The sequence below is a fragment of the Helianthus annuus genome, chromosome 10, assembly GCF_002127325.2.
Source record: "Helianthus annuus cultivar XRQ/B chromosome 10, HanXRQr2.0-SUNRISE, whole genome shotgun sequence".
Lineage (NCBI taxonomy): Eukaryota > Viridiplantae > Streptophyta > Magnoliopsida > Asterales > Asteraceae > Helianthus > Helianthus annuus.
In genome coordinates, this window is record NC_035442.2 from 46,334,165 (window position 1) to 46,352,626 (window position 18,462).

The following is an 18,462-nucleotide window of genomic DNA, read 5'->3' on the forward strand; positions in this document are numbered from 1 at the left end:
ATGCTTTCCTTTGGGCGCGCGACTATAAATTGTTGATTACTTTCTCCCTTTTGTAAGACCAATGCGCGGCCGCGCAAGGTTAAAAGGTTGAAAGGCCAGTTTGTGGTATGGTCTCGAATCCTTTTTATGAGGTTTTCGGGACCTTACCCCTTCAAGTCCCCCCAGTCTAGTGTTGTACTTATGCAAATAAGTGGAGCACTGGACTTAAGAGAGAGAAATGTTTTTGGGCGCGAAAAAATAAGAAATCTTCTGTGAGAAGATTGAATAGATTTTTTATGGAACATCTTTGACTTTCAACGAGGCTGGTTTAGTAAATTTATTTGACAACCTGTCATTGTCAGTTGTTTTTTACTGTTCGTGTCTTATACGCGCGCGTGTAAACACGTTTTTTTCTGCTGTTTGGGGAACTGTGATACCCGGAACAGTTGCTGTGACGGTTACCGATGCTATTTATTGCGATAAGTATATATAACGTTTGGGTAACCTCTCTTGTGTAATTATTGTTTTGTTGAAAAATCTTCCCCCTTCTTTGTTTAAAAGAAAATCCACTGTTCCCCTTCTTATGTCAACCGGAGAACATCAAGAAGGTCTTGCTGAAGAGATGTCGACTGAACTTCCACCGTTGAAGTGGCCTAGAGCGTCTTTTGATGGTTTAGTTCAGAATTTCAAGTTTCCAGAAAGCTGGGGTGCTCTGTACCCTTAAGAGGGGCAGACGGCGGCAGATGCTCTGGCTGGGTATATTACCCTCTTTTGGGATTTTTTCTGTGATGGTAATTTTCGCTTGCCTGTCACTAGATTTTTTCTTGAAATTCTTGATTTTTACAACCTGCAAATCTCCCAACTTCACCCTATTGGTATGGTTAGGGTTCGACATTTTGAATTCGTGTGTCGGACGATGTATGTTGAACCAACCATCCCCCAATTTAGGGTTTTTCATCAGATGCATTGTACCCAAGGGTTCTATTCATTCGTTCAGAGGGTTTCTGCTAAGAAAATTTTACTGCATCCCCCGAAATCTTTCCATGATTGGAAGCAAAAATTTTTCTTTATCAAGGCTGGAGTGATTCCGATGAATATGGTTCTAAGGGGGAAGGATGATGTTCCGATTGAAACCCTTCAGAACCCCGTTAGTGAGAACTGGTATCAAGATTTGAAAGATGTGCCTAATATTGTGTTGCCGGAGAAAGCTCTTGTTGGAGCCGGCATGAGTTTAAACTGGAAGATGGAGCGTGACGACAAACCTGTATATACGGAGGATGGTCATAGTAAGTTTGGGATTCTTCCCCTCTCTCTCTCTCTTTTTTTTTTTTTTTTGACCCATTGCTTTCTTCGAATGTAGTTGTTTCTATGTATGTTGTTGCCTTCAAGAGGGAAGGCGGTCGAATGGGTACAATCAAGAAAAAACCAGAAGAAGAGCTTTGGTACCACCGCATTGTGGGAAATTTTGTTCTTCCGCGGGATGCGGATTTATCTGTTCACCCGGCTGCTGGTGCGGGTAAGTTACATTTGTTTCTGTTTCCTGTTCTTGCGCATTGTGGGTAAATTCTTTATTCCGCGCCTTTGCAGGTGAGTTGTTGAATTTGGGCACAGGCCCTGAAAAGAAAAGGCGCGCGACAACTTCTTCTTCTTCGTCGAAGAGGGGTGAAGCTGTTAAAGTTCAACCGTTGAAGATGAAGAATGTTGGAGAGAAGAAAGGTACGCGCCGTTCTCCTGACTCCAGGTGTGATTATGTGGTGGTTTCTGATTCTTTGGAGGGTCTTGCTCCTGTAGTGACTGTTCGAGAACCGAAACTTGAGCCGAGGGACTCTGCTGACGTTCCCCCTTCCAATCCAAACGAGCCTATCGATTTGGATTTTAGTCCCGAGCATTTGGTGCATAGGAAGGCTGGTAAAAGGAAGCAATCTGATACTGACGCGGAGGGTCAACCTCCTAAAAAAGTTCAGAGGAAGAAAATTACCCGAAGAGGGAATCTTGATTCCTTTGTTACGGAATCTGTTCCTGGTAAGTAGCATCTTTCCTTGTTTTTTTTATATGCGGACTAGATCCTTATGGGTTTTTACTTTTCCAGAAGTTCCTGTTGCTCCAATTCCCACAAACTTGCCCTCTGTGGTGAATAAAGAACTTCCCTCTACCCCTCCACACATTTCTGTTGCTGATCAGCTGGAACCTACAGAGGTTGATGGTGTGGAGAAGACCGTTGAAGCTGAGGAGCCTGTTGAAGCTGACCCAAGTGTGATGAGTGATGCTGCTAATCCCCCAACCCCTGAGGTTGTTGTTCAAGACCTGGGGGAATGGGCAACTGAAAAAACTTCTACTCCTTCCCCTAAACCTTCGGACACTACGCCAGAGCATGTTGAGAAGGTGACAGTTGAAGAGCAAGATTCGTCTGCTGGTGTTAGTAAACAATCTCCCATCCGCCCAGAGGAAACCTTGGGAGATTATTACTATCGGACCTATACGGAGAAGGATGTTGCTGACCCTCATGCCCCCGTTTGGAATTTGAAGAAAGGTGATACTTTCGCGGTTTGGCATGTGTGCCAAGATTGGTTGCAGGGGATACTTCCACCTGGGGAGGTCAAGTTTCAGGAAGATCGGTCTTATGAGCAGACCTACCAGTCTTATTTTGCTGAAACTGCTTCTCATGTCTCTACCACCCATCGTATTGTTCGTGAGTGGTACAGCATGCATAAGGAGCAGAAATCTTTTATGGCGGCTCAGAAGAAATTCGCCAAAGATGAGAGACGTCTGGCTCAGTTAATGGCTAAATTAGAAGCTGATCAAGCCAAGTTTGAAACTGAGCGTAAAACTGAGGAATGGTCCGTTGCTGGTTAGAGAAGAAAAGCGGAGGCTGAAGCTGCTCTCCTTTCCGAGGAGCGTAAAAATTGGAGAAAAATTTGCGAAAAGGATAATGCTGAGAAGGAAAACCTTCGTAATATCATTAATAACCTCAAGGCTGAAGTTGAAAATCTGAAGAACCAAGATGCGGAGGTAGAAAGATTGAAGAAAGAAAAAGCGGATATGGAAGCTGCGCTGGTGGAGGCGTGTTCTCATAGGGAACGAAGTGAGCAACGGGAGGTACAAGCTTTAACCACTCTTGCCGTTAGAGATAAAGAATTAGAGGAACGTACTGCTTTGGTTTCTGACCAGGAACAACTGAAGAAGGATCTGGAACTTGCGCATTCTGGAAATACTGAAACCTCCCACCGTTTAACTGAGGTTGAAGAGAAACTGGAAAATTCAGAAACGGCGCGGGTCACAGCGGAAAGCGAGCTTGACCCTTTAAAGAATGATATGGCCTGGTTGAAGGATCGCGGGATTGCTTGTGTAAGTTCCTTTTCCCTTTTTTGTTGCGAAATCATATATGCGCTTCTTATTTGATGCTTATTTTCGCTTGATTTCATAGGTTGCTGAATCTGTGTTAAACTCTGAAGAACCGGATAAAACTGTTGCTAATTTGATGGTTGCTGCACAGCGAGATGGGTACGCGCAAGGTTACGCGGAATGCTCCCAACATGTGAGTAGCGCGCTGAAGGTTAACTGGGATGATAGCAAGTCTGCTACCTTTGGCGTAGATACTGCCGCTGTGCTTGCTTCCCTGAAGACAGAGTTTAATAATTTGCAACTTCCAGTTATGGAGTTGATAAATGTGGCGCTGCAATCGGATGATCACGTGGCGAAACTTAAAGAAATCTTTCCGGATGAGGGTGAAGATTTAGAGTAGGATGAAATTGTTTTGAACAATTTGTTTTTTGTGGGATGTAGATCCTTGTTTTGTCAGTGCGCTGTTGCGCAAGAATTCGAAACACTGCTGTGTTTGAATCTTTTTAGGGCGTATTTGTACGCTGAAGATAGTATGTTTCTATTTGTTTTGTTAATGACTTTACAATATTTTGCATGAGTACAATTGCTTTTACTTGAGTAAGGCGAATGAAGTTGGTATGAAGCTCATCTGTGAGTTTATGGTCGTTTGTGACGTGATCACTGACCGCGCATGGAGCTTGTTTTATACTACCATAATGTTTTTGCGCTTACTAAAAAGAAATTGAATGCACTTTGTAAACACAAAAATAATAGAAACTTTATAATTTTATTCATGGATAAAGCTCAGAGGCGTTACAAAGTTTTTTTTTTCAATAATTAAACGGAACTTAACTTACTCCCTGATAGTTCCGCCGCATTTGATATGTCACGTCTTTTCTGCGAAAAACCTATAGAGTCCTTTAAGTTTTGGCCAGTTTGCTTGAGCTTTCTTCTCCCCGGGTAATCTGCTTAATCTCCTTGCGCATATTCTGGAGTAAATGCGTAAGTTCTCCATTTTTGAGGGCTTTCTCTATTTCTGTGCGCAGAGATATGCAGTTATTCGTGGTGTGCCCGTTGTCTTTATGATATTCGCAGTATTGCGCCGGGTCTTGACCACGTTTACTCTTCATCGGAATAGGAGGTTTGAACTGGTAGTCCTTAATACTCAGAACCTCCGCCGGGGTCTTTGTTAGGGGAGTCCACTGCCTTTCCCTATTTTCGTGCTTGTTTTCTCTTTGTGCAGAGAGCTTGTTGATTGTTGTGCGGGCATCTTCAGAGGAACGACTTCCTGATGACTCGCGCCATGATTTTTTGAACCTTCTCTCGCCGGTTACGCTTAAGTCTGCGGGCCTGTTGTGTGGTGGTGGTGGCCTGTTTGTAGTAAGGTTTTTCTCAGTCTGCGCATAAACCTTGGCGGCCGCCATTATCTTTTCCCAACTCTTGGGAAGGCCCTCTGTTCCAGATAATACCTTGACCATGTCGTCACATCTAACCGCGTACTTAAACTGAGCACGGATTAGTTGTTCGTGAACACCGCCAATCTCCAACACTTCTTTATTGTATCTGGTGATAAAATCCTCCAGATTCTCGTCATCGCGGCGCCAGATGTTCATGACGTCGGATGTATCACGCATGGAACGCCTTTGTTGGCTGAAATGTGTTAAAAACTTTTTACGCAGATCTTTCCACGACTCGATCTGTCCCGTCGGTAGGTTATCAAACCAGATTCGCGCTGGGCCGGTTAATGTTTGTACAAACAAATGACACCATAGCGGAAGAGTCCAACCGCCAACCAACCCTGCGCTGGTGAATACTCTCAGATGATCATCGGGGTCAGATAACCCATTGAATTTCCCAACGTTAGATGGTAATTTTGCCCTCTCCAATGGAGCCAGAGCTATCTCCAGTATGAACTTCGAGTTTTCCGCTGCTTCTGCAGGGCGGTAAACTAAGTCATAATTATGCTCTGCCTCAGGGTTATAAACCGCTCGAGGCCTGCCTTTGTTATAGTTTGGCTGCAGTCTGTTGAATACGCTAGTGTTTGCACTTAAACGATATGTTTGATCGGATTCATCAGTGTGAGTGTCCCATTGGGAACCCAACCTATCATGAACCGATTGCCTTCCACGAGGGTGTGGTTCACCATAGTGTTATCTCTGGTAACTGCCTATATCATCATAAGTTGATTCTTTTCGCTGGGAAGCATGAGCTCTAGATCCCGGCCTTCGTGATTGGGTCACGGGAGCAGTTTGAGTACACAACTGTGTGTATACTGCGTTCAATGCCCCTTGGGACTAGACATACCATGATATCGGAGTTTCTCCTGGTGGTAAAATTGATTGAGCGGGATTTGCTGGTAACATTCATGGAGTAACAGGATCATTTGCTTGATTGGATTGAACCTCATTATCGTCTGAGGCCTCTTCTATAATCCCTTCTACTGGTAAATTGTTTCCGACGTTTGGTCGAGGACCAGGTTGCCGGTGAGATGACGAATTTTCTGCCATGTGCAAAAACAGAAAAAATGGAATGAACTGAATCGAAACGAGGTAGAAACTAGAAAAAATGAGAAAACGGTGGGCGCCAATGAAGAAACACTAGATAAATGGTCGGAACCGAAATATCTAGGGGGTTTGAATCCGCATAAAAGGGTTAGCTCTCTCTCGGTTGATTCAGTTGCTACCGAACTTCTTCTCCGGTGGTTCTGCAAAAAAGAGCACCGTTAGCCTCGCCAAGGGGAGAAGAGGGTTCTCTCCTTGACCCGACTCCGGTGTGAGAATAAGTATTGGTAATGGAGAAGAGATAGTATTTGATAAGTGAGTGTGATCTGAGTTCTTACCTGAGCAGTTCTCGTATTTATAACCGGGAGTTTGGGAGGGAAAACCTGTTATCGAAAAGATGACAGAAGATGCTAACGCCGTAGCGGTTATATTTTCTTCCGTTAAATTCTTTGATCCACGTCAAGTTGCCTCGATCCGATGTGAATGCATACGGATCGTGGTTTGATCTAAGGCTGGGGAATTGCCACGTGGAAAGTGATTAAGTGGAGATCATTCTCCAATTACATGCTTTCGTTGTGGTTTCAGGGATGCCTATGGTAATGACACGTGTCCAGACGGTTGTAACCGTCTGGGTGGTGTACGATCATATTCTTTCTAGAAGATTATTGCTGTAATCTAGTGTGACACCTTACTGTGTGGACACAGATGTGTAAATCCCAAGTCTGGGCAAAATAATATCCAAGTTTGGATATTTGGGCGGAAGTATTGATCTTCAGGATTTCAATCCTTTGCTAATGGAAGAAGGCGCAAGGATTTTATGCTTTCCTTTGGGCGCGCGACTATAAATTGTTGATTACTTTCTCCCTTTTGTAAGACCAATGCGCGGTCGCGCAAGATTACAAGTTTGAAAGGCCAGTTTGTGGTATGGTCTCGAATCCTTTTTATGAGGTTTTCGGGACCTTACCCCTTCAACGCTCCTATTTTCTCGTAAAACGTGCCCTAATCTATACAATGCAAGCTAAGACTCGATACAAGATGAAGTCGACAGATGTATGCACCAACAGACTCCCCTCAGATGTTGACGAGTCACACTCGAGTCTTCACAAACTTCAGTCTTGATCAGCCTCTGGGATTCACTCTTTCTTCAACAGCATAAACAGACTCCCCCTAACAATGTGCTGTCAGTTCTTTGATCTTCAGCAACATCTGCTACAGGATCGTTGTCTGACTTTCACAGGTTCAAGATTGTTGCCTGGCTTTAGCTTTGATCACAGAATCGAAACCTGGTTCAAGCTCTATCCACAGAGTCTTCAGGTTAACACATAAGCTTCTCAGGATCGATCAACCTGGCTCTTAAGAAAGTGTTCCAAGATCGTCACTTGGCTCTCGTTCTTCTCAGGACTCAGGATCGAATAACCTGGCTCAACTTAACCTGCACAATCTCTACCTCAAAGTAAATTTCTCATATTTAAACAATTTGAATATAAACGTATGCACCAACAACGACTCCCTCGCATAAAACTTCCTCTTTGATGAACCAATTGTTAGTTTGATTAGAAAATATATTTTCACATTCAAAACACACTCCCCTTCACAACAATGTCATCATGTTTAGCACTTGAGATTTTGAAAATCAGTTTTCAACATCAGTTGTCGAAAATCTTTTTGACTTTTTCAAAAATTTATACTAAAACTCACACAAAATCTTTTTGGATTTTCTGAAAGAAAGTAAATGACACCACTTGTAGAATCAAGAAAATGCAGAAATGAAATATTTACAAACAATATTTTTTGTGAGTTCGTGTAAGAGGATCATATCAGTTTTTGAGACATGTCACCAACACCGTTAAGCTTGATTTCATTTTAAGTTCTAAACAATTCACCTAGATTGTCAGTATATTTGTCCACTTAAATTTTCACACAAATTTCAATTGATCCGAGATACGATGTTAATGTTTTAAACACTTGAACTTATTCGTGTATCCCACCACTTGAATATACTACCGTATCCAGATCCCAATATTGAGTCTTATAGGTGAGTATACCACAGATGATATATGTAAAGGGGTTAAATGCGAGGGCGTGAGAGCTCAGGTCGATACTTCCGTATACGCAAAGAGATGACGGCTTCGACTTTTCGGTGTGTCCCCTTTATTGGATCTTTTGTTTACAACAGCAGCGACTATCAATTTTATTGTTTCATCAGCTCGCTGAGGGTGAGCTTATATTTCAAAGCATTTGCAGTGTTACATCCGTATTTGCGTCTAGAAGAAATGACATCCAAAAGACGCTAGAAACATAAACTTTTATGATGACCAAACGTTTCTTTTAACAAAGTAAGTATCAATAACATTAATATGTGATTTTAACAAAATTTGGGCATGACCCGTCCGTAAGACGAGTACACCCCTGTTTTAACCATAACTAAAACAAATACAATTCTACCATCCGTTCTACAAGATACTACTTACAAAAAAAAAAAAAAAAAAAAAAACAAGACACCAAGTGTTAAGAAAAGTATGTCTACAACATGTTGCACAAAACAAACATTTAACCCAAACATTAGTACGAGCTAGCGGAAGTGCTTGATGGTCATAAAGTGTGCGTATGCTCGCTCCAAAATGCCAAGTCCCCTAGACTGAGGATTGACCTACATTTAACAACACAACATAAAAGGTTAGTCATGATTCCTATCCCGTATACAATATTAAACATACTAATTTCCGTTCATTACGCATTTCTATTCTCTTACGCATTCGATTACCAAATTTAATGGATACGACATACGTTCTCATAACGAGAATTAAGCATACTACTTTCGACCCGGTATCATCGGGTTAATTGCTTTCAACATAACCTTTCGTTCTATCCGTATAACGGATTGAACTTCATACATTCGCTTTCGCTTACACGACCACCCGTTCTAGACGGATGGTATCATATCCTTACTCGACCTAGTTTACTCGAACCGGTCGATTTGCTTAGCTTAACATAATCTTCGATAGCTTAACCAAATCCGCAAGGGATTTGCTATTTATTTACTAAACACCGTAATCATTATAACAAGGAATAATCATTGTAACAAGGTTGTTTGATACAATTACTAACAAAAATTTAAGTAAAGTTATGTATGCCACGGAACATAGAACTCAACACTAAGAGTTGATTAGCAAACCAATATTCTTAGATCTACATGAAGGGAGAATTAAGTTCATAAGAACTTACCGCGATCTTGAGATGTTTGTGCCTTCGGGTGACTTGCGCCTCCTTCCTTCTTCGCGCAAGTTAACTCATCAATTAACATAAACATCTTCTAACTTAGAAATTTATCATCCTAAACATGAATACCTAGTTCTTAACCAATTATTCATAACAATTTCATCAATCAACAATCAAATTAACATGTAGAACTTCACAATTTCTAACCTTCACTTGACAAGCAAATGGGTTTTTGCCCTAGTCATACTCATATTTGAAATTTAGCATCTATTGATGTCTAAACATCCATAGAAACCATAAAACATACTAGATTTTGTATTACATTCACGAATTACGCTATACCCACATAACCAAACATCATCAAATCAGGAAATTTCTCTTACTTGAGATCAAGAACACTTAGATGATCAGGATTCTTAGTTCATGCATTCGATTTTTCAAAGATTTGGCTTTCAATTGATGGGATTTTTGTTGATGCATAGGATGTCTGTTGACTACGTCTGTGTGAAGTTTTAGGTCAAGATAGGTCAACACAGGGTCAAAAATGTCAATTTATGTGTTTGTAGAAGTAGGTCCGCTTTTAGGTTCATTAGAGGTCCGCTTTTAAGTCAAAGAGTAACAGGTCCGCTAATATGACCCGTCATATTAGCGAACCACCATGTCTATAAATACCTGTCATTTGGAGCGGATCTGTGCGCGTGTATGTGTATGCTCAGGTGCAAAACTCTGTCAAAATTACATTTGAAAGCAATAAAAGCAGTGGAATTGAACGGACAAGCTGTTGTAACATCATATATACTGATTCCGCCTTTATATGTGATGATGAGCTACCTTGGCTGACGTTTTAGGGTCAAACAACGGTCCAATAAGTGGTATCAGAGCTCAGGACGAGGAGTTCATACTACTACAGCTTATATCTGCAGAAATCTCTCTTTTCTACTCACTTTCTCTCATACTTTTTCGATTTTCAGTGGTTCCTACGGTTGAAATTGTCTAAAAATTGAGTATAACGTGTAAATCATACTAATAACAAACCCTAGAAAGTTTCAGGCTAAAATTCAGACTAAAAATGGTCAAAATTGGTTAAAAACTGTGGTCCGCTTTTACGGATATCGCGAGATCAGTTCGTTTTTACGGTCATAGTTTGGTTCGCTTTTAGGGCATTCCTTGGTCCGCTCGAACGAACAAGTCTGGTTCGCTCGAACAGACATCAACTGGTCCGCTTCTGTGACACTTTCTGGTCCGCTTTTAGTGATAGTTGAGGTCCGCTTATAGGACATCAACTGGTTCGGTTTTAAGACATTGTTTGTTTCACTATTGTGACATTGCTGGGTTCACTTATCTGTCATCTGTACAGATAGCTTCGCTTTTGTGTCCTGATTTTCAAAAGTTTTGGAAAATTTTTCTAAGTGTTGGTTGATTTTGCAGGAACAATCAAAATGGATGATATTTTCATGAATCCTTTCAGCGACATGTATGCATTCACGGGAAGTTCTGGAAATAATGATACGTCTTCGAGCAATACGAATGAGGATACACCTAAAGAGAAAAAGAAAGAAGCTTGGGAGTCGGAGACTGCATTTGGTACATTCAACAAACCTCCTAAGCTGATGGCTATAGAAGACTATAGTAGGTGGTCTACAAAGTTCGAAGACTGGCTGATGGCATTCGCATTTGCAAGTTGGAAAAGTATGAAAAACGGATATGCAAATGGAAAGAAGAATGGTGAAGCATTGAGATCAGCTGAAGAAATTGAAGGATTTGTAGCCGAGCAAAAGTGTGTGGCTTTACTGTTTCAGTCGGTGCGGGAAGACATCATTTCATTGATAGACTACTCAAATGCAAAAGATTTATGGGAAAAACTCAAGAAGAAGTGTCTAGGAAGTAAAGAGATTGTAAAAAATAAAACGAAACTTCTTAGAAAAGAGTTTGACATGTTTGGTTGTCTTAAAAATGAATCGGTTTGCAAAATGATTGAAAGGTTCGGTCATCTGAAGCTGGAACTTACGCGACATAAGATCACGTATTCTGATGAAGAACTTGTTGACAAACTGTTCGATTCATTACCAGATGAAGTGGATTGGAGATATTACGCACTGATGTTAAAGAACACTATTGCTCCTGAAGATTTGACTCCAGATTTGGTGATTGAGAGACTTGAAAGTCATGAGCTAGAGCTAAAGAAAACATACAAAGTCAATCACTCATCTTATCAGCAAAACCTGGATTTGTACTATCCGAAAAGCTTGATGCCGAAAGCTACTTCTCCAAAAACTGCATTTTCTGCTGAAAATGTTTCTTCAGCAAGCAAAGAAAGTCAAAGCAGTCCAAGCAGCGAAAGTCACAGTGGTTATCACAGTGGGACTACATCTTCTACAAATCGTTCTGATGCGAAGTTTTCTTGCAACATCGCGATAGATTTGAAGAACGCACAGAATTTTGATGAAGAGTCGGCTAAGCAACAGATGGTTTTCTTGGCATCTGTGTTGGAATCATATGAAGGATTGGTGGCTGGTAAGATCGGGAATACAAATCTGACGAAAGAAGATTACGATCAGATAGATCCCGAAGAAATGGAACTGATCGACATTCGTTGGGCGATGGCAAGTGCAGTTCGACGTGCACAACGCTTCATGGAGATTACTGGGAGAAAAACGATCGGTGGTCCGTCTACGAAGTTGGGATTCGACAAATCCAAGGTGACATGCTTTAAGTGTAAGCAGAAGGGTCACTTCAAGCGGGAATGCAGAAATGCATACGATGATGAGTCAGAGAATCCATTTCGAGATGATTACCACAAAAAGGCAATCTATCATCAGAATAAATCCGAGCCGCCTAGATTGAAGCAGTGGAATTGAACGGACAAGCTATTGTAACATCATATGTACTGATTCCGCCTTTATATGTGATGATGAGCTACCTTGACTAACGTTTTAGGGTCAAACAATGGTCCAACAAGTGGTATCAGAGCGGTTGATGTGATTTATGATGATGAGGGGTACGATTGGAGTAAGGAAGTGTTACCGGAAGAAGATGCGGTTGGTTACGCATTCATGGCGAATGATGAGGAACCGATTCCATGGAAAGATGATCGTACTGATGAGCAGAAGTATTGTTATCGAAAAATGATTGCTGAAAACAGAATCTTGAGGATCTCTCGTGTTTATCTGGAAGCAAGACGAGCAAATAGATGGGATCCAGACAGAGAATGTTATCTTGATCGGTATGGAAACATTGCGATTGATGACAGCACACTTGATATGGAAGCCATCATCAAGGAGATAAAAGAGGATGATGAGTACTGGCAGCACAAATGGTGGGGAACGCCAACAGAGAAGATGATTGAAGAAGAAAAAGAAAAAGAGAGAAAGGAGAAAGAAGAGAAAGAGAAGAAAGAAAAAGAAGAGTTTGAGAAAGCAAAGCAGATTGATACGGGCTTGATCGATACTACGCAGGATTTGACATCTGAGAACCTGGGAAAGATGGCTGACAAAGTACTAGCTGCGAAAGCACTTGAGGTAGACCCTAATTCTATTACCGAGTCAAAGGGGCAGGTCATTCAAATTGCGTCAACAAATGCGTCAGGTAACAAGGTCGACGGAAATGTTGACTGCAAAAATTGTACCAAACAATGCAATTTTTGTAGCACTGTCACGTACCTTAACAATGAGAAAATCAAGTATCTGACAACAAAAGTTAAAAGTGTTGAGGATCAGATTCTCGGTCGTGACAGAACTGTAAAAGCTTCAATTGAACGGATCAAAGAATTAACGGCTCAAATCGAACATGATAAAACTGAACGTGAGAAAATAAAATGTGAAAATGAAAAGTTAATTCTTGAAAACCGTCAAATTTCTGAAAAGTTTGAAAAATTGAAAAGCATTGTCAAAGATAGTGATGATCGAAATGGCAAAACGTTTAAAGCAAACGAACATCTAAGAGCTGTGGTGAGAATAAAAGAAGAATCAATTAACAACCAACTGGATGAAATTGCTAAACTGAAACTTAAAGTTCAAGAAGCTGAAATTGAAAATGAAAGAATTGAGTTGAAGTTAAACAGCTATAGCTCAGCAAGCTTTGTTTTGCAGCATATTGTTCGCAAACCTATAGGGAAAAACAAAGCTGGCGAGGATGTGTTTTCTGATGGAACGGGTGTAGGGTTTCACAAAGTTCCACCGCCAATCTTAGACAACTACACGAAAAAGCAGTCTAGTTTGGTGGAAATTGAGGAAGAAAGTGATGTTAAACTTCCTGAGAACATTGATGTCACGTTCACGTCTTCCAATGACGAGGGTGTCCAAAATGATGTGGTGAAAAGTGTGGCAGAAAAAGTGCTTAAATCGGATTGTGACACTTCTGAGGAGGATGGGTATTTCTTGGATAAATACATTCCGAAACAAAAGTCCAAGAACAACTTAGATGAAGAATCAAACCTTGTCATGTACAAGATGATGGGTTCGGATAAGTTGTTTTCGGATTCAGAGTTTCCGATCGAGAATGTAAACATGAATAAGTTGACAAATGTTTTTAAACTGGTTGAAGTCGAGTTGTCAGCAGTGAATAATCGGAGTCGAAAGAAAGATAGGGTTTACAACAAGAAATCTGTTAATCCACCACGTTTTTATAATAACAACAGAAAAAATTGGTCGGGTGGTTATCAGGGGGGTAAACCGTATCAGAAAAAGAATGTTTCAAACAAGAGGTTTGTCGAAAAGAAAAAGTTTGTGAACAGTTCAAGTTCACTTGCTGATGAAGAAAAAGAAATTTTTTCTAAATCAAATAAAGAATTTTTTGAGAAGAGAGCTTCGCAGGCTCAGTCTGAAGGCACGAGTCGGGTAGCTGATACTCGTACTTGTTTTAGATGTGAACAGGTTGGTCATATTGCACGAAAGTGTACATATGTGAAGCCTAAGACTGAAGCTGTGAAGGCTCAACAAAAGAAGGTTGATGTGAAGGGTAAAGCACCGATGTGTGTTGAGAAGAAAGTTGTTGAGAAGCAAAACGTTAAAATCGACAACGTAAAAGTAAAAAACTGAACCTGTAAAGAAGTTGGTAACTCAAAATGATAAATTTTATAAAAGGGTTGCAGTAACTCAACAGGTGTGGAAACCTAAAATTGAGACAAAAGTTGAGAAGAAAGTTTCAACTTCTGAGGGGAAAAAGGCTGAAGAGCCAATCACTGTTGATTATGATGCAAATTTTCCGCCTCTTAAGGCTGAAAATTTCAAAATTCAAATTGCGAGAGTCAAGGTTGCACCTAAGGCTGATGAGGCCTGGGTGGACTCAATGTTTGACTAAACAGTTTGAATTGCCGGAGCTTCCTGGATCGCGAAGCATGAATCGGCATCTTTCTTGAAGTTGTTTAATTGATGATTTGTTATGTGTAGGATCTTCCACAACTTGTATCCAGGTGGATAATGGATAGTGGAGCATCGAGACATATGACAGGGAAGACTGCGCTGCTGTATGATGTGAATAACATTAACGGTGGTTACGTGGGTTTTGCGGGTAATCAAGGAGGAAGGATCATAGGTGAAGGAACGTTATCGAACGGAATCGTAACATTTGAGAGAGTTAACTACATCGCTGAGCTGGAGAACAACCTGCTGAGTATCTCCCAGATCTGTGACAGAATGTATACTACTCATTTCACCGACAAAGAATGTTTGATCTTGAAACCGGGATTTGTGATACCTGAAGAGTGGATCATCATGAGGGCACCAAGAGTCAATGATCTGTACGTGTTGGACATGAGCGTCGCTACTACAACCACGGGTCAGGCTCATTGTTTTGTGTCCAGGGCAACGGAGAAAGAATCAAGGTTATGGCACCGAAAGATGGGGCATATTCACCTAAGGAAGATGAATCACTTAGTGCATAACGACTTGGTCACAGGAGTGCATGTCAAAGGATTTCATCTGGAAGGGGAGTGCATAAATTGTGTCAAAGGCAAACAGAAGAAAAAGTCACACCCTACAAAGCAAGTCAATTCAGTTACAAGGCCATTGGAAAGACTTCACATGGATTTGTTTGGTCCAGTGAATGTCAAGAGTATCACAGGAGATTCCTACTGCTTGGTCGTGACTGATGATTATTCCAGATTTTCTTAGGTTATGTTTTTGAAATCCAAAGACGAAACGTTTGACAGCCTGGTAGCGTTGTTTAAAAGAATTGAGAATCTGTACCAGAGGTCGATTTGTAGAATTCGCAGTGATAATGGTACTGAGTTCAAAAACAGTAAGATGGAAGAATTTTGTGATGAAAGAGGTATACTGCATGAGTTGAGTGCTCCGTACACTCCACAGCAGAATGGAGTTGCAGAACGCAAAAACCGGACACTAATCGAGACATCCAGAACGATGCTTGCAGACTCTAAGTTACCAATTAATTTCTGGGCTGAAGCTGTTTCTGCTGCATGCTATACTCTCAACAGAGTTCTTACTGTAAAGAAGTTCAACAAGACGTGTTTTGAGCTACTCAATAAACGCAAGCCGAATTTGAAGTATCTAGAACCGTTTGGGTCACCTTGTACGGTGATAGAGCCTAAAGGAAAGTTTGGTCCGAAGAGCGTTGAGGGAATCTTTGTGGGTTATTCAAGTCCTTTGCGACGTGTCTTCATTCCAAGCGAGAAGAAGATTATTGAGGCAGCAAATGTTGAATGTCAAGGGTACACTATGCCGCCACAGAATCCTGGTGATTCATGGAGATATAATTATGACAAACTTTGGGATTCGTTTGACATGAGAGAAGAATCAGAGGAAGAAGAAGATTTCTTTGATGAGCTGGATATTTTGCGAGAATATGAGTCGCAGCTCAGGTTCCCAGCGGAGTATTCTAGAAGACCTCGGGAAACTTCAATGACGATGAAGCAGGTCCTAGTAATGCTGGTAAACATGATGAAGAAGTTGCTCCTGGTAATCAGTCGGAGGTGAATGATGATCAAGAAGCTGAAAATATGCCAGTATTTGACCATGGTGATTCAGACCTTGAGGGGGAGCAGATCCAGTTGTCAAGTCAAACAAACCAAGTTGGTGAACAAGATGCAGAGCAGAATGTTACTAATCTGGAGGGAATGTAGAAGTTCCAAGCGAAGTGATGCCGCGAACTCTTTCTTATCATCCAGAGGAGTTGATCATAGGAGAATTGCAATCGGGCGTTCGCACGAGACGTCAAATTGACCAGGTCTTAACATGTTTTTATTCTACAGTAGCACCTTTACAAACTGAATTTTCATTAAGTTGTTTTATCTCGCAGGTCGAACCGAGAACTTACAAAGAGGCGCTTACTGAAGACTCTTGGAACATAGCGATGCAAGAAGAGTTAAGTCAGTTTGAAAAGTTGGGGGTGTGGAAGTTAGTTGATTTGCCGGATGGTCAAAGGAAAATCAATACAAAATGGGTTTTCAAATGTAAGAGGGACGATAGAGGAGTGGTTGTACGTAACAATGCTCAACTCGTTGTTCAGGGCTTTAGTCAACAGGAGGGGATTGATTTTACAGAAGTCTATGCTCCTGTCGCTCGACTAGAGGCTATCAGAATTTTCATAGCATTTGCGTCTTGGAAGAATTTCAAAGTATATCAGCTGGATGTCAAATCAGCGTTTCTTTATGGGAAGGTCAAAGAGGAGGTTTATGTTGGTCAGCCGCCGGGCTTTACTGACCCAATCCACAAGAACAAAGTTTATCTGCTGGACAAAGCGTTGTATGGTCTACATCAAGCACCGAGAGCCTGGTACGAGACTTTGTCTCAACACCTACTCGCTAACCAGTTTATACGTGGAAAAGTGGATGCCACTCTCTTCACTAAAGTCGTTGATGGTCATCTTCTGATAGTACAAATTTATGTGGACGATATAATTTTTGGGTCAACGAATGAGAAATTGTGCAAAGATTTCGAACAGGTGATGAAGCAGAAATTCGAAATGTCATCAATGGGGGAGATGAAATTCTTTCTGGGTCTACAAGTTGAACAACTTCCTGAGGGAATTTTCATTCATCAAACGAAGTACGTGCATGATATTCTAGAGAAATTTGGAATGTCAAGTTCTACTCCAGCTGCTACCCCACTTGCGACTAATCATGGGATTCACCCAGATCTCACCAGAGACAGGGCTGATGAAACGTTTTACCGTTCCATGATAGGTTCTTTGATGTATCTGACTGCTTCACGTCCTGACATCATGTACCCAACATGCCTCGCAGCAAGATTTCAGTCTAACCCGAGAGCATCGCATATGATTATTGTCAAAAGGATATTACGTTACCTGAAAGGTACTCCTTCATTAGGGTTATGGTATCCTAGGAAAGGCGATTTTATGCTCGAAGGGTATTCAGATTCGGATTTCGGATGCTGCAAAGTCAACGCGAAATCAACAACCGCAGGATGCCAGTTCTTTGGTCCGAGATTGGTTACTTGGCAGTGTAAGAAACAAACATCTGTGGCGCTATCTACATGTGAAGCGGAGTACGTTTCTGCTAGCAGTTGCTGCTCTCAGATCCTGTGGATACAGCAACAGATGCGCGACTACGGTTTGCAGTTTCTTAACACACCTCTGTTTGTTGATAATGAGGCTGCAATTAATATAACTAAAAATCCAGTACATCACGCTAAAACTAAACATATCGAAATTCGTCATCACTTTATTCGCGATTGCCTCGAGAAAAAGTTGATACGAATTGAGAAAATCCACACTGACGAACAAAAAGCTGATTTGCATACCAAAGCTTTTGATAAAAAACGGTTTCAATATTTGTTAAAACTTATTGGTATGAAATTGCTTTCGGTATTGGATGGAATTGTGAGCGTTGATGAGAGTACTGTTGCGGATGAAGATGAGAAACAATCTGTGATGGTTTGTCAGTTTTTTACTTGTTTTGGTATTTAGGGGGAGATAGATAGTTGTACATAGTTTATTTTTCGAAAAAATAAAAAAAAAACAGTAAAAAATGCAAAAATCCAAAAAACATGATAAAATTGAAAAAGAGCTTGTGTATATAGGGAAAATGATAGTACATCAGCTAGACAATTACAGTATGCTAAAGATTTGGAAAGATAAAATGAGTTAAACAGTCTCACTAACGATGTGTCGATAGGTTTTCGTACATTTAGTAGATTTATTCGGGATATAAATCTAAAATTGCAAACTTGTGAAATTCGTGGGGAACACTAGTTGGATATATAGGTAACCCCTGAAATCTCGTTTGAAAGATCTCGTATTCTGATATACTAGGTGTTTATACTCTATGATGTCTGGGGTATTATTCCGGGACTTCTGCTGAACGGTAGTTCTGACCTAGTCCTTGGCTAATACTTTATCCAAAATGCTTGAAATATAGCATAAAGCCCTCAGCTGATTAGACAATAAAATTGATAATCATCTGTTATAGCTGAAAAGATCCTCTAAAGGGGACATACTGCAAAGTCGAAACTGATATCTCTCTGCT